At 40.9% G+C, this 16,067-nt stretch overlaps 1 protein-coding gene across 2 annotated transcripts in view; it reads right to left on the bottom strand.

Annotated features, from left to right (window-relative positions):
• The window catches only part of CBFA2T2 (core-binding factor, runt domain, alpha subunit 2; translocated to, 2), a 111,016-nt gene that overhangs the window by 92,146 nt on the left and 2,803 nt on the right, over positions 1-16,067 (bottom strand). Inside the window, exon 2 of one of the 2 annotated variants that reach the window (XM_011965147.1) lies at positions 7,708-7,995. The exons of the other annotated variant lie outside the window; for it this stretch is intronic. The gene's annotated coding sequence lies outside the window, so the exon portion shown is untranslated. The remainder of the gene's footprint in view (positions 1-7,707; positions 7,996-16,067) is intronic. 2 annotated transcript variants of the gene reach the window in all.

Here is a 16,067-nt window from a genome sequence, read left to right as displayed (position 1 = left end):
TAATATAGATGAATCTCAAAAACACTATGCTAAGTGGGAGAAGTGGGACACAAAAGGCTACATAATGGGCTGGGTGCGGCGGCTCACGCCTATAATCCCAGCACCTTGAGAGTCTGAGGCAAGTGGATTGATTACTTGAGGTCAGGAATTTGAGACTAGACTGGCCAACATGGGGAAACCCCATCTCTACTAAAAATGCAAAAATTAGTCGGGCATACTCGGGAGGCTGAGGCAGGAGAATGGTGTGAACTTGGGAGGTGGAGCTTGCAGTGAGCTGAGATCACACCACTGCACTCTAGCCTGGGCGACAGAGTGAGACTCCGTCTCAAAAAGAAAAAAAAAAAAAAAAATTAGCCAGGCATGGGCATGATGGTGCACACCTGTGGTCCCAGCTGCTGAGGAGGCTGAGGCAGGAGGAGAATCACTTGAACCTGGGACATGGAGGTTGCAGTGCACCGAGATCTCACCACTGCACTCCAGCCTGGGTGACAGAGCGAAACTTGTCTCAAGACAGGAGAGAAAGAAGGAAAGAAAGAAGAAAAGAAAGAAGGAAAGGAGGAGGCATGGGACGGGACGGGACAGAACCAGGCTGGGGAGGGGACAGGGCAGGGAGAGGAGAGGAGGGGAGGGGAAGGGATGGGAGGGCAGGGCAGGGAAGACATATATACTCATTCCAATATTCATGATTCATGCTGTATGCTATGGCTTCAGGAAACTTTTTCATTAAAAAACAAACAGCAATGTTATCTGTACACTGCACATACGTCCTACCCAAATGGAGTCTAGGGGCTCCATTCCATTACCCAGGCTGGAATACAGTGGTGTGATCTCCACTCACTGTAGCCTTAACCTCTTGGGCTCAGGATGATTCTCCCACTTTGGCCTCCTAGGTAACTTGGGACTACAGGCACATACCACTACGCCTGGCTAATTTTTTGTGTATTTTGTAGGGACAGGGTATTGCCACACTGTACAGGCTGGTCTTGAACTGCTGGGCCCAAGTGATTCGCCCATCTGGGCCTCCCAAAGTGCTGGAATTACAGACATGAACCACCGTGCCTGGTCCCTATCAAATTGTGATGCTGCTATCAGCTGCTGTGTAATGAAGAATATCAAAAAATTTCTGTTCACATCACAAGGCCTGAAAAGCATCATTTGTCTATTTTTGTTTCAGAATAGGCCAACTTTGGCCACTTAGGTTGTAAGTCTCCTGAGAGTGGGGGCCATGTTCATCTTGATCACCACCATATTCCAAGTGCCAAGTCCAGTGGCCAGAACATAGTACATAGTACATATTGGCTTTATTTAGTAAGTTAAGTAAAACCAACTATTAGATATTTCTTACTGAGTTACACAGAATGACCATGTTTTCATAATAATAGGCTACCAAAGTTAAAATACAGTTAGGACTTAACATTTAAAAATTTACATGCCTAAAATGTGTATTCCCAATTTTGTAAAAGCTTTTAAAATTCAAGAATATCTCTGCATTAGATTAAAAAAAGAAAAAAAGAGGCCGGGCATGGTGGCTCATGTCCGTAATCCCAGCACTTTGGGAGGCCGAGGTAGGCAGATCAACTGAGGTCAGGAGTTCAAGACCAGCCTGACCAACATGGAGAAACCCCATCTCTACCAAAAAAACACAAAATTAGCCATACATGGTGGTGATGCCTGTAACCCCAGCTACGTGGGAGGCTGAGGCAGGAGAATCACTTGAACCTGGGAGGCGGGGGTTGCAGTGAGCCGAGATCATGCCATTGCACTCCAGGCTGGGCAACAAGAGTAAAACTTCGTCTCAAATAAAAAATAAAAAAATAAAAACTTTTTTAAAAAAAGGTGAGACTGGCTGCAGTGAGAATGTCAGGATGGAGCAGAGGGAGCAATTCCACAAAGCCAGTTGAGCAAGGATGGTGGATCTTTTTTACATGTACCATTTCCTTCCATCAAAATTATAGGGCCGGGCACGGTGGCTCACACCTGTAATCCCAGCACTTTGGGAGGCAGAGGCGGGCGGGCAGATCACCTGAGGTCAGGAGTTCGAGACCAGCCTGGCCAATATGGAGAAACCTTGTCTCTACTAAAAATATAAAAATTAGCTGGGTGTGGTGGTGTGTGTCTGTAATCCCAGCGGTGAGCTGAGACCATGCCATTGCACTCCAGCCTGGGCAACAAGAGAGAAACTCCATCTCAAAAAAAAAAAAAAAAAAGAGAGAGAGAGAGAGACAGAGAGAGAGGGACAGACAGACACCAAGATGTCTGTATAATAATGTTCAGGATACCGAAGAGCTAAAGCAATCTCAAAAAAGAAGAACAGGGCTGGAGGACGAACTACCAAACATAAAGTGATTTTTAATAAAGGTGTCAACTCAACTCAAATGGGAAAGAAAAGTCTATTTAGCAAATATTGCTGGAACTGGATGTCCAAATAGATACAAACTAACCTCAATCCTCTCATTCCATACAAAAAAATGGAGTGATGGGTTGTAAACTAATACCCTGGATCATAAAATTTCTACAAAAAGGAGAATATCCTTATGAGCTGGTGGTAAGCAAAAAAGCACAAACCATAAAATTTTTAAGACTGCTAAGTTAGACTTCATGAAAATTAAAGTTTTCTGCTCATCAAAAGACACCATGAAGAAAATGAACAGGCTGGGTGCAGTGGCTTATGTATGCATTCCCAATGCTTTGGGAGGCTGAGATGGGAGGACTGCTTGAGCCCAGAAGTTTGAGACCAGCCTGGGCAATACAGTGAGACCCCCATCTCCGAATTAAAAAAAAAAAAATTGAATAAAAATATTAAAAAATGAACAGACCAGACATGGTGGTTTATGCCTATAATCAGAGCACTCCAGCCTGAGTGACAGAGAGAGACTCTTTTTTTTTTTTTTTTTAAAGGCACTCAGTGGGTTGAACACTTAGTATCTGTGCGTGTTTATTATATATTTTTTAAATCATTGCAAAAGGATTCCACCACCCATTCCACTGCTCCCCTCTAAGAAGAGATCCTACATGTAGATGTTATGGCATATTCTTAACATGTAGACATCACTCAGGCTATTTGTGTACACCACGTCTTTGTACAATAGCTTATGAAAGGATCTTTTTAAAGACTGTGAAGAGCCAGTTTATGGCATCTTTCAGATTTCCTGCAGTATTTCATCCTGAAGGTTGAGCTTGATAATCGGACCAGCACTCCTGCATCCTGACTGACCAGCATTCACTTCTAATCAATAACAGATGTGGGAATGGTGCCAGAGTGGGCCTTATGCCAAAGTAACAATTTTTCTCCTATTCAAGAGAAAATACCCTTCTTAAGCTCCCAAGTCATCCAAACAGAGAGAATGACATCTGGAAATACACTGCCATGTCATGTGGTTGGCCCCTTTGGATGACAGCTGTATGCACCACAAGCAGAGGGCTGTTGTGCTAGCTTTGTGGGACATCTCAGAGTATGGCAACTCTATACCTTATGACAGGGAGAAAGTATTAAAAGCTCTAAGAGAAAAATAGTAGCAAATGGGTGCAAACGTAAGTTTACTTAAGAAAATTCCCTTAATTATGGTTCTTTCTACAAATCAATTGAAATCACTTTCTCATTTCCATATTAAACTTTAGGCCCAAATTCTCTATTTGCTCACAGCCTTAACTTATCAACTCCTTACCATTTTGGGGGGATCTATTCTTAAAAACCAAGGAAACTAATACTCAATGTAAATTAATTCAATCATATATAAATTGCCCTAGAAAAAATTTTAGAGGTGGAAAAATTTTAATTAGGTGTACCAATACTAAAGTAGTCAGCTGTAAAGGAAAAAATAAATATAAATATTAACAATTGATATTTTGATGTTATTTGTGACCAACTGACCACAAAGGAAAGCTGATTTAAGCCTTTCTTCACGCCGGGTGCGGTGGCTCAAGCCTGTAATCCCAGCACTTTGGGAGGCCAAGACGGGCGGATCACAAGGTCAGGAGACCAAGACCATCCTGGCTAACACGGTGAAACCCCGTCTCTACTAAAAAATACAAAAACACTAGCCGGGCGAGGTGGCAGGCGCCTGTAGTCCCAGCTACTCTGGGAGGCTGAAGCAGGAGAATGGCGTAAACCCGGGAGGCGGAGCTTGCAGCGAGCAAGCTGTGAGCAAATAGAGAATTTGGGCCTAAAATTTAGTAAGATCCGGCCACTGTACTCCAGCCTGGGCGACAGAGCGAGACTCTGTCTCAAAATAAATAAATAAATAAATAAATGCCTTTCTTCAGATGCCCAGGAACACCATGTACACGTTCTCAATCCACATTGATAATGAAACAAGTTTCATATTTACCCAAGATTTGAGTAGGACAAGACTTTCTTGCTGGGAAGGATAAATACAAGTCAGGAAAGAATTATACTAGTAATAGCTACCATTATTCTCCATCTTTATGTATTCATTTAGAAATAACAAAATACTTATTACACGCAAATAATGGTGCTAAAATATTTTCTTATTTAAATGACACTAAGACAATGGAAGTTACCATCGCCACTACCACTTTATTTAACCAGAAGTAACTCAGAGAAGTAAAAAAATTATGTCCCAAGTTATATGGCTAAGAAATGGCAGCTCCGCTGAGCTCCAGAGACCATACTATAGCAAAATAAATAATGCAAAAAGAATTATTGTAGGACTCAATGAAGTCTGCACATTGTGACCAAGAATTTAATAAGACACATTGACTACAGTTCAAAGAGACTTCACATTCTACTACATAGTTCCTGTCTTTCTTCACAAATATATGAACATAAATACACAGTGTATAGCTGAAGCACACCCTGGAGAAGTTAGAAAACTGAAGCATAGGAGCTGCTATGTAGGAGCCCATTTAAGTCAGAGAGGCTTCTGACAAAAAGCCCCACTGTCAAATAAATGAGCTTAAGGAGTGGCAATGGGGTACCTTAAGGAGTAAGAACAAACAAGCCACGATTTCAAAAATGTTGGCTCCACACCAAGATCACCCTTCTCTTCTTGGTATACCTCATCAAAATCAACAATCCAGAAAGTTCATTCCATCACTATTTTTAAAAATCCAGGTATATTAGAAAAATGGATAAATACTTAGTATAGGCACAAGTATAAAATGGTCAAAAGCCGTCACTGCTTACTGAAATGATTAACAATGACACTCTGAAAGATAACCAGGTACTCTGTGTTTTCCAAATAGACTGAAAGATGGAGGCAGAACAAAATTAACTAGAAAAACAATTTCTTTGGCAAACATTTCAGTGACACAATTAGCACCCACTCAATTCATCTATTATGGAGCACTCCATCTTTTTTTGGCATTAAACTAAAATTGGGACAGGGAAGATGGACTAAATATGGCAATAAATAACAGAGAAAAGTAGCAGCTATAAGATCTCATAGACCACCCAGTACAGAATAAAACTCCCAGAGATGGAGCACACTTATACGCTTGGAATGGTTTAACTCATATTCTTCCAAACGCTGTGATTCTTCACAAGTGTGAGCAGAAATACGGATGTGCTGTAGCAAAAATGTACAGCTGCAGCCTGCAGATGTCGAGCTGTCAGCTCTGTGATCAGCAGCCATGCTGTCTGCCTTGCCGGCGCCCTCCTGGTGGCCGCCTCAGTCAGCACTCTGGGCTGTGCCCAGAAAATTGGGGGAGGTTATTCCTGTTGGGCAGCACCCTTTGCAATCAAGAGATGATTATCTGGGAACTGAAATGCTGATATGATGGTGATGTCTCAGTTTTCTCCTCTATAAAAATAAAAACACTACCAGCTGGCTTTTATTTCCTATCCCTGAGGGGCTGTTATTTGGATAAAAAGCTTTGAAAATTAAAAGCACCATGCAAATATAAGGCTATAGTATAGTGGAGACCGAATCCAAACAACATAAATGGAAGGTAGATGGGCACTCTGGCAGGACAAGTATCCATCTCTGCCATCAGAGCAAACTCCTAAGTTCCAGTGTCTACTTTTATATTAAGATGAGACCTCTGCTAGACATTAAGCAGGCAGAAAGTCTACAAAACAGGCTGTGCTCTCCACCTGCAATGCCCTGCTTTCCCTGTCTCTAGCACTTTAGAAACTCCTACTTTAAGGTCTAACTCCAAGTCCTACCTGATACTCAAATGCACCTTGACAGAAATAAATCCTCCCACATTTGGACTCTTAACAGCTCCTTATAAACATCTCTGTGATTTCATTTGTCATATCGTGCCACAGGTGATTTGTTTCTGTGCCTGTCTCTCTGTGAGTTCCTTGAGCTCTTCACTCTTACAACCATAGCTCCTAGTATAACACCTGGTAATTTGGTGAGATTTAGGCTTTTAGTGAAAGAGGAAAAAAAAAAACCCTATTAACAAAGACTCTATAACTCTTTCCTAATTCCTCTTAACTAACTACAATACAGTACAGAAAGGTTTCTATATCTTTTCTATTAAGGCAGAACTTCCCAAGCTGTGTCTCAGCGACCAATGCCAGAGAGTTGTGAAGAATGATTATGAGTTTACTGAGATACTGATTTCCTCAGCCTGGGACAGCCAATCAGAACTTAACACTTTCTATGTAAGCTATGATGTGAAAAGAGGTTTGGAAGCATTATATAAATGTGAAGATTTAATCTTTTAAAATATTAGACTAATTTTTAAAAGCAGGGTAAAGCACTTCACAAATTGTGACATTAATTAAGGCATCAAGAAAAAAAAATGACTAGAAATAATTGCTTCACCTACTGTTGACTAGAAAATAAGTGTTTCAGAACACTGGCATCAGGTAAAACAGCATATCCTGAAAGAGAAAAATAACACAGCTACCTCGCATAGCAGTCAGTCTGCGCAAACACCATATGGTTTGCTAATTTAATCAACAATCCCCAAATTTACTTTTTCATCCTGCAGATAAAATGAAAATGAAGTTGCTAGAAATATTTTAGAAATTATTTTGCCACTCCAAATGTCTAATAAAATACATACAGTACCGAAGCTTATTCATCCAGGCTCCCTTTGAAAGCACAAAAACGCTTTATCAGCCACATTTTTTTAAAGCACATAAAACATTGGTCAGTTTAATCTTTTCATTTTAAATCTGTATTTTAAGACCAATCATTCTTCACATCACACAACCCAAATTCAAACCCTTTGCCCTTCTCCATTCCATCTACAAGAAACAAAGCTCAGACCTTCCCCATCTCTTGACTAGACTGATCATACTCATCTCAAAATACCCCCATGAAATTCTTTTGCCCAGAAGCCTCCATCTCAAAAAGCCAATGAAGTCACACTTCCCTGCTTAAAAAGAACACAACTTTATAAGAGTTTCTGTTTGTTTGCTTGGAGATGGAGTTTCATTCTTGTTTCCCAGGCTGGAGTGCAATGGCATGATTTCGGCTCACCGTAACCTCTGCCTCCCAGGTTCAAGCCATTCTCCTGCCTCAGCCACTGGAGTAGCTGGGATTACACACATGTGCCACCACGCCCGGCTAATTTTGTATTTTTAGTAGAGACGGGGTTTCTCCATGTTGGTCAGGCTGGTCTGGAACTCCCAATCTCAGGTGATCCACCCACCTCGGCCTTCCAAAGTGCTGGGATTACAGGCGTGAGCCACCGCGCTCGGCCTTTAAAGCAAATTGTTTCTAGGGAAGAGTATATTTCTCTGTTATTAAATTAGACCTCTATTAGAAATGAATGTTTCACACGCACCTTTCCATTTCCTTGCCAGGACCTGTATTTCTTTCAACCTTATTCCAGATTCACCTGGTAATCCACCTGGTGATCTGCTTATGCTTCAAAAGATGAATGCAACATCACAGGTACAGTCAGGATTGTGCTCCACAAAAACTACCATCCTCAATCTTCATCATAATATCTAGACAGGAACTGGTATGGTGGCTCTTGCCTGTAATCCCAGCACTTTGGGCAGCCAACATGGGAAGACTGCTTTAGCCCAGGAGTTTGAGACCCACCGGGCAACATGGCAAAACCCCACCTCTACAAAAAAAATAAGAAAAATTAGCCAGGTATGGTGGCAAACACCTCTAGTCCTAACTACTCGGGAGGCTGAGGTAGGACAACTACCTGAGCCCATGAAGTCAAGTCTGCTGTCAGCCATGATGGTACCACTGCACTCCAGCCTCGGTGAAGAGTTAAGACCCTGTCTCAAAATAATAATAATAGGGTGGGGTGTGGTGGCTCACATGTATAATCCTAGCACTTTGGGAGGGTGAGGTGGGAGGATCACGAGGTCAGGAGTTCGAGGCCAGCCTGGCCAATATGGTAGCGTGGTAGCTACCATAAAAAGCGTGGAGATTAAATTCTAGTAGAAAACACAGGCAGTAAAGATGATTAATAACTAATATATATGCAGCCTAAAATGTATGTTTATGTATATTTAAGATGTTTTATAATGTTACAAAAAATGAAAGTGCTAAGGAGAAAGGGAAAGAGTTTAAGGAGATCCAGGTTAGTTTGAGGAGGGTAGTTGAGGAGGGTCCCCACTGAAAGGTGATTATTTTAAGAATGTGAACAGATGATGGATGTTGAATACTGTATGTGACACATTGCTTCTCACTTTCTGAGTTGTTCTTCTTCTCCTTCTCCTTCTTCTTTTCTTTTGAGATGGAGTCTCTCTCTGTCGCCCAGGCTGAAGTGCAGTGGCATGATCTTGGCTCACTGCAACCTCTGCCTCCCGGGTTCAAGCGATTCTTTTGCCTCAACCTCACAGCTAGCTGGGACTACAGGCACCCATCACCACGCCCAGCTAATTTTTTTTTATATATGTTTAGTAGACACGGGGTTTCACCGTGTTAGCCAAGATGGTCTCCATCTCCTGACCTTGTGATCCACCCGCCTCGGCCTCCCAAAGTGCTGGGATTACAGGCGTGAGCCACTGCGCCCAACCATCTACCTATATTTTTATCTAAAACACTTGAGAGCAAGCTGGAAACATTACACTCTCTTATGCTTAAATATTTCAGCATATAATTGCTAAGAGTTAGGACATTTACTTATATAAGCACAGTATAATTACCAAAATTATTAACATTAATACCCTACCACCATCTAATTTACAGATATTATTCTAAAATTTACGGGGGGTTTCCTCATATAAATGAGATTGGCAGATCACCTGAAGTCAGGAGTTCGGGACCAGCCGGGCCAACATGGTAAAACCCTGTCTCTACTAACAATGCAAAAATTAGCCAGGCATGGTGGTGGGCGCCTGTAGTCCCAGTTACTCTGGAGGCTGAGGCGGCAGAATCGCTTGAACCTGGGAGGCGGAGGTTACGGTGAGCCGGCATCGTGCCATTGCACTCCAGCCTGGGCAACAGAGCAAGACTCCATCTCCAAAAAAAAAAAAAAAGGAAAAGAAAAGAAAATCACCACTCCCAAGTGCTAATGGAAAGTAACTGTCAACCTTTACACTCTAACCACATTTAACTATCATTCAAGTAAAGGTGAAATAAAGATATCTTCAGATCAGCAAAAAGAGTATACTACTTACAGATTCTCCAAGAATTATTAGCAGACACACTTGGTAGAAAGGGAAATTAACCCAGAAGGGAAATTGTGATAAATATGCAATGTGACCAGATAATTCAATAAATATATTGGTAAACCTAAATTAATATCAGCTTTGAAAATAATGGTAACTATTATTTTGGCTGGGAGAGTAACACCCAAAATGGAAACAAAATCCTAGACAGCAGTAATATATTGAAAAAGTTACTCAATTTGAAGTGTTCTAAGACTTCTGTTAAAGAAAAAAATGGATATGTGTATTGACATTTTAGACTTTATGTCAAGTACACGTTAAAATTTTAAAAGCAATCATCAAAATAAGGAAAATGAAATATCTGTCTTTAACCCACTATTTTCACTTATCCAATTAAGAGTATCTATTGATTTGTGCATACGAAATGTGAGAAAATAGAATGAAGTTGTACATTAAAAAGAAATAAACCAAAAAAGTCAAAGAGCCTTAACATTTTTACTGAAGTGTTTGAAACTGACTCCGAAAAACAACAGAATTCCCAAGACAAATCACCAATTCTCTGTCCCTCCTCCAGACCCACTTTAAAAGCTTTGTTGTTAGAGATGGTTCCCTTGGATGGAAAGGCAGGGAAACATTTTCATTCATTCTCCAAGATAAAGATGGAAATTAACATTTCTAGAAGGTCAATCACATACACACCAAGTCTGCTGTCCTCCCCTACTTTAGACATGAAGAACAGAGCCAGGACTGGGGAAAGGCAAGTGAGAAGCCTAGGGCCCAGACAAAGCACTTGTGGTTATTTGCCATGCTTCTCTCCTTGGGGAGACAGAAGCACAGTTTGCTTGTGGAAACCTCAGTTCACATTCACAGTGCAAGAAAACTTATTTCCAGTTTCACTGTGGCATTAGCCCTAGGAATGAGAGAGGACAACTTAATAAAGCTTAAAGAGATAGACTGCAAACTCCTTTTACTATTCAACTTTGTTTCTCAGTATGTACAATGACAGAACGAAACAATCAGTAAGGCCACAGAAGGAAACCTCCATTCTTCCTAAGTACCAAAAAGAAGGGTTAACAGCACATGTACTCACCTCAAGACAATAACATCTATAGCAATACTGGTCAACATTCCCAACATGTACTAGCTCCAAACTTCAAATCAAAGTACACTTAATTTGGAGTCAGAGAAGGCTGTTTCAAATCTCAACTCTTCCCCTTTACTGACTTCTCTACCTTTCAATTTCTCCACTGCTTAAAACGAAGGAGCAGATTAAAAAGCTCCGAAAAAAACTCTTCAAATACTACAAATCCTAACCTATTCTAAATATAATCACACTGCTCTACCTGGAGGCTTGCCTTCATAGGAGCTGTCAGGTAAAATGTTGGCTGCCAGGGGCTTTTCAAATTCTAGTATTTTTGTTTGTTTGTTTATTTGTTTGTTTTTGAGATGGAGTCTCGCTCTTGTCACCCAGGCTGGAGTACAGTGGCATGATCTCGGCTCACTGCAAACTCTGCCTCCTGGGTTCAAGCGATTCTCCTGCCTCAGCCTCCCCAGTAGCTGGGATTACAGGCATGCACCACCACACCTGGCTAGATTTTTTTGTATTTTTAGTAGCGATGGGGGCTTCACCATTTTGGCCAGGCTAGTCTCGAACTCCTGACTTCAGGTGATCCGCCCGCCTTGGCCTCCCAAACTGCTAGGATTACAGGTGTGAGCCACTGTGCCCAGCCATTTGTTTTTGAGATGAGGTCTGGCCATGTCGCCCAGGCTTGTCTTGAATGACTGGGCTCTAGTAATTCTCTTGCCTCAGCCTTCTGAGTACTTGAGACGACAGGCACACAACACAGGGCCTGGCTCTAGTACCTTTTTATACTCCAAAAGAAATAGAATATAAAGAAGAAAGCCAAAAAGACATTTATTCCAACAGAAATGGCCCTATGTTCCACAATTATGACAAAAGCTCTATGCAGCTAAGTTTAAAACATTGAAATTGTTACTTTAAATGTGCAAATTATTAAATAATTTAATTTAAAATGCTGTAAACTCAAGATTTTACTTTAAAACTGGGTTACACTGCTAAACTCTCAACAGGCAAAAGTCAGTGACCTCCCCCTTGATTTCCTGGGCTACTGACTTATAAAGGCCACCAAATACCCTTCACTGATGGGGTAGTGACTTTGTCAAGGTCACAATACAATTCATCAGGAGTCAGTAACAACTTTGGATTGTCCTTAAAATTCTATCTAGGGTTTGAAGCTGATAATTTATTACCTGTTTGAGATTATAATCTTGATTTAGAACAATAACCAAAATGGAACACTTAAGTTTGTTTACTGATGAAGGAAGAAAGAAGTCTAAAACATCGACCTTCTCATTGTGGTATTTATTTTAATGAGTAAACTAGAACAATTATTTGTGTAAACACTGAGAACAAACAACAAAATAATGCAAAATTAAAGCATTTAACAATGACTGCATGTTGTTTTCTCCCACAAAACATATTATCCTTCTAAACTAGGCCCCTTTCCTAACATACTGCCCACTGGATTAAATTTAACAAACCAAAAAGCAAGTGATGAAAATTTTTGTGTGCCCTACCCCCACCCTAGGGGCCTACTGGGCCATGATTTGCTTGAAAATTATGGGTGTGGCATGAAATATTAAAGCAGTGACTAAAATTTTCCATAAAATCCCATCCAAAGTCTAAAAGCTTTACTACTCAGAAACAGATTCATTTCCAGACATTTAAAAGATTTACTATTCCACTTATAACACTCTGGTGTTTCTACATTTAATATTTAGGGAGGAGGTGATGGGGGTAGGGAAAAGGGTGTAATTAGTTTTGCTTGTAAAACGTTCATCACAGTTGTAGCGCCAACTGAGCTATATAGCCTATTGGGGGTCTAATAGATTTCAGGGTATTATAGTTTGAGTAATAGAGGTTGGGGTTGTGGTGGAAATCAATAAATGGCTACTACTTCTTTGCACAGACCCATATGGAAGTAATCAAGCGCAAGGGTGGCAGCTGGGGCCAATAACAGTCACCTGCAGTTGAGGGACATGGGGGTTTCAGATGGGTTTTTAATGCTAATTTCCTACAGAAACAATGAGCTAGAAAGAGCAGAGTAACAGACGAGGCCGGATGAAGAGAGACCAGCCAGAACAATGGCTGCACCTGGTGCTGGGAGCAGAGGGACAGAGCCGGCACGCGCCCGCCGGCAGCAGAGGACACATCTGTCACCCTCAAAGCAGCCCATCCCCCAGCTCTTCCAGCAGGGTAACTGATGAAAGGTCCCTAAACGCTAACAGCTTGCCACACAGCAACAGGTTTGAGTTTTTAAAGACTGCCACATTCTCTACACGCACCCTTCTCTCATGACTAAGAATTAGTTAAGGAAGTGGGTTCCCTGTCAGTCTCAAGTGAGACAGTAAAAATATCCAAGACACTCATTTTAAGTAAATCTTTCAGTTATTGTGACTTCAATGTTTTGGGGGGACATGGAAAGAGAAATCTTACTGAGTGCTGATGCAGGAAGTATCATGCTAGTTTCTTTCTAATTAAATCCTTAGAACTCATTTTTTTCCCATTTTACAGTTGAGAAAACTGAGGCTTAGAGGTGAAGGTTAAATTAGCTTATGGTTACACAGCCTAACATCAAAACCCACACACAATCTTTCACCATCTTCTCTCCATCTGTCCAAACTACCACAATCAAATGAAAATACAATAGTCCTCGCCTTGTCTGGAGGAGATGTGTTCCAAGACCCCCAGTAGATGCCTGAAACCCCAGACAGTACCAAACCCTATATATACTATGTTTTCTCCTATACATATATACCTATGATAAAGTTTAATTTACAGGCTGGACGTGGTGGCTCATTCCTGTAATCCCAGCACTTTGGGAGGCCCAAGCAGGTAGATCACCTGAAGTCAGGCGTTTGAAACCAGCCAAGCCAACATGGTGAAACCCCATCTCTACTAAAAATACAAAACATTAGCGGGGTGTGGTGGCACATGACTGTAATCCCAGCTACTTGGGAGGCTGAGGCAGAAGAATTGCTGGAACCTGGGAGGCGGAGGTTGCTATGAGCTGAAATCACGCCATTGCACTCCAGCCTGGGCAACAAGAGTGAAGCTCCATTTCAAATTAAAAAAAAAAAAAAAAAGTTTAATTTACAAATTAGGCACAGTAAGAGATTAACAACAATAAAATATTATAACGATTATAATATACTATAATAAAAGTTATGTGAATGTGGTCTCTCTCTCAGAGTGTCTTACTGTACTGTAACACAAGTAACTGAAACCCTGCAAAGTGAAACTTCGACTAAGGGGAGACTACTGTACATACTCCATTTACTGCAGAGCTCCAACTATGAGAGACAACTGCAGATAGGATGTATACATATACAGAACTGCATCCCACCTTGCCAGGCATCTCTAACAAGCTGCTGAGGATTGAACAGTAACAGGATTTCCACGAGCTGTTGCTTTAAACAAAACACAAAGAGTTGCTTTTTCAGGTTTTGGCATGCTTTAGGAAAATTAAATCCATATGCATTTTAAATTTCCCAGCATCAATCTGTGTCATCATAAAGTTCTTAAAAGTCAAACGCTGTTTGGAAAGTCCATCAGCCAGTGAAAATACAACCACCAGTTATAATACGTTGTTTTTCTGCGAGATACAACGACCACTAATTCCTTTATTTACTGACTTGAACTTGGAGGGAAAATTAAACAATCCACAGAGGCCATCATGGTAGAAACCTTTTAAATCACAGCTTCCTGGTATATAAATCACACATATAAAAGAGAAGATGGCTATGTATGCATAAAGATAAGTATCTTAGAAGTAAACAACTGATCTTGGATTTGGAAAGACAGCAACAACTAGACATACTTCAAACCATGGTAGAAATGAATACTACGTAATTATGCATTTAATAAAGTTTAATTTAAGGCTCCAGAAGAAAGGGAACGTTTCCATCCTGCCACTATGCTCCTTCCAAACATGAGAAGTCCACATCCTTCCTGTCCTTCTAAATTGTGATCAAATGCTACCTCCTTTAGGAAGGGTCTCTGATTCCCACAGTTGGTGCTAATTTTCAGGACTTACTACTTTTGTACTTTCTTTTTTTTTTCTGAGACTGAGTCTTGCTCTGTCGCCCAAGATGGAGTGCAGTGGCTCGATCTTAGCTCACTGCAACTTCTGCCTCTTGGGTTCAGTTGATTCTTGTGCCTCAGCCTCCCGAGTAGCTGGGATTACAGGTGCATGTCACCACACCCAGCAAGGGTTTTGTCATGTTGGCCAGGCTGGTCTCGAACTCCTGACTTCAAGTGATCCACTCACCCTGGCCTCCCAAACTGCTGGGATTACAGGTGTAAGCCACTGCACCCAGCCACTTTTTGAACATTTTATCTCCTCTGTGAGATTTCACCTTTTTAAAAAATCCCTTACCATATTATCACATACAACAGGCAATTCAAAATAACATTCGTCAAATGAGTGTCCTGGAAACGCAACACAATTCTAGTCTGAGCTCAGCCAGCAACCAGGAGGATATTGAACTCTGGGCTGGGGAAACTATTTGTCATCCCATTATCCTTCCCTCAACTTTCCTATTTTATCTATAAAATAATGTGTTTGACTAAATTACCCAAAGGATCCTTTCCAATCCTAATATTGTCCATAGGTCATCTCTGGGGACTTATGAGCACTTCTAACACTGAGTAGCCTTACAATAACCATCAATGAACTGACCCAACCAATCTTTCAGATCCACTTGAATTTTTCCAGTTGTGTATTAAATATATTTGTTCACTCAAAAGTACTTTTTGATGTTCCCGCAAAGCCACTTAAATGTCATTATCCTCATCTCCAGTTTATTGGCATTACTGTATTATGTGCCTCTAGTCCAGCAAGGACCCTCGCTATGAAAATATCCTTGGGTCATTACTGGAAACCAATTTAGGAGAATTTCCTCATTTCATAGTAGTAAGCTTCTCATGATGTTTTCATAATCTTCGGAAAGAACCATGATTTTCTCCAGTATTCAACTCAAATGTATCTTGGTTATAACCTAAGTAGCAAGCAATACTCTCCTGAACTATCTGGTCCTAGCAGGACTTTTAATCACTCAACTTTATTTACAGTGAGTCAATCTTCACATACTAAAATACATATTATTTCTTATTATGTTTCTTGAAACTCTAGCATCCAAAGTATTCCTAGCATGGACATAGTCATATGAAATCCCCTTTTCAGGTCCTCTATAGTAGGCCCTATCCTATAGAAAAGCATTAAGTCCTTTTCTCCCCACTCATGTCTCCTAGGCTACAATGGAAAGTGTTTTCTCACTGAAGGAGTACCATGTGAATTCAGCATAAACACTATATCCTCTCAAGTATTCAGAAAAGTGCCAAAGATGCTTGCTATGCACCTATCAAAAGAGATGCCCCCAAATTTTTATGAAATCATTTTAGTCAATTTGGTATAAAAGAAAACTTGGAGCCAGGTGCGGTGGGCCACGCCTATAATCCCAGCACTCTGGGAGGCGGGCAGATCAC

Source organism: Mandrillus leucophaeus, unplaced genomic scaffold (assembly GCF_000951045.1).
Source record: "Mandrillus leucophaeus isolate KB7577 unplaced genomic scaffold, Mleu.le_1.0 Scaffold716, whole genome shotgun sequence".
NCBI lineage: Eukaryota > Metazoa > Chordata > Mammalia > Primates > Cercopithecidae > Mandrillus > Mandrillus leucophaeus.
Note: the sequence above shows the minus strand (reverse complement) of the source record. Positions and strands in the feature narration are given on the sequence as shown.